Below are 743 nucleotides of genomic sequence, written 5' to 3'. Positions count from 1 at the left end.
GAAAAAATGGCCCGCGATAAGGGTATCCCTCGTCAGAGGGTTATGCCAACAACTGCTGCTGCCCGCAAGGCAGCATATGAACAGCGAGTGGCGGAGTGGGAAGCGGCCTGGGCCCACCATCACGAGCGGCATCCCAATGCTCGCCGTGCTGTGTGGGAGGTGCGCAACCCCCGCCCTCGTATGAAAAAAGTGGATAAGCAGAGTATGAAATTATCAAAGTAACGCTTTTTGGTAACGCTAGATACTGATATGGGACTAGAGGCTATCCGTGAGATCCGTTACTACCAGAAGTCAGGAGATCTCATTTTCTCCAAGGCCGCATTTGCGCGTCTTGTCCGGGAGATTGATGGGGGCCAGTATCGCTTCCAGCGTTCTGCCCTCGATGCCCTCCAAGTCGCTGCAGAGACAACCTTGGTCACACTTTTTGAGTGTATGATATCATGTGAAAACAAACATAACAATATCTCACTAATTATTTCACAGGTGGCCTTAAGGCCATGATTCATCGTGGGCGGGTGACCCTCACTGTGAGGGATACTAGATTGGTTGTGGAAATCGCCCAAGGATTTTTTTTATATTTTTGGGGGGACTATAGACTGGCGAAATAAATTTTGTTTTATTTTTTTATATTTTTCCCTTTTTGCGCATTTAAAATTTAAAAAAAAAATCAAAACAAGGAGGTTTTTGTTTTTTTTCAAAAATCCTCCCGGAAAAAAAAAATAAAAATCAAATAATAAATGCCA

The sequence above is a fragment of the Histoplasma capsulatum genome, assembly GCF_000150115.1.
Source record: "Histoplasma capsulatum G186AR genomic scaffold supercont2.9, whole genome shotgun sequence".
NCBI classification, from domain to species: domain Eukaryota; kingdom Fungi; phylum Ascomycota; class Eurotiomycetes; order Onygenales; family Ajellomycetaceae; genus Histoplasma; species Histoplasma capsulatum.
Note: the sequence above shows the minus strand (reverse complement) of the source record.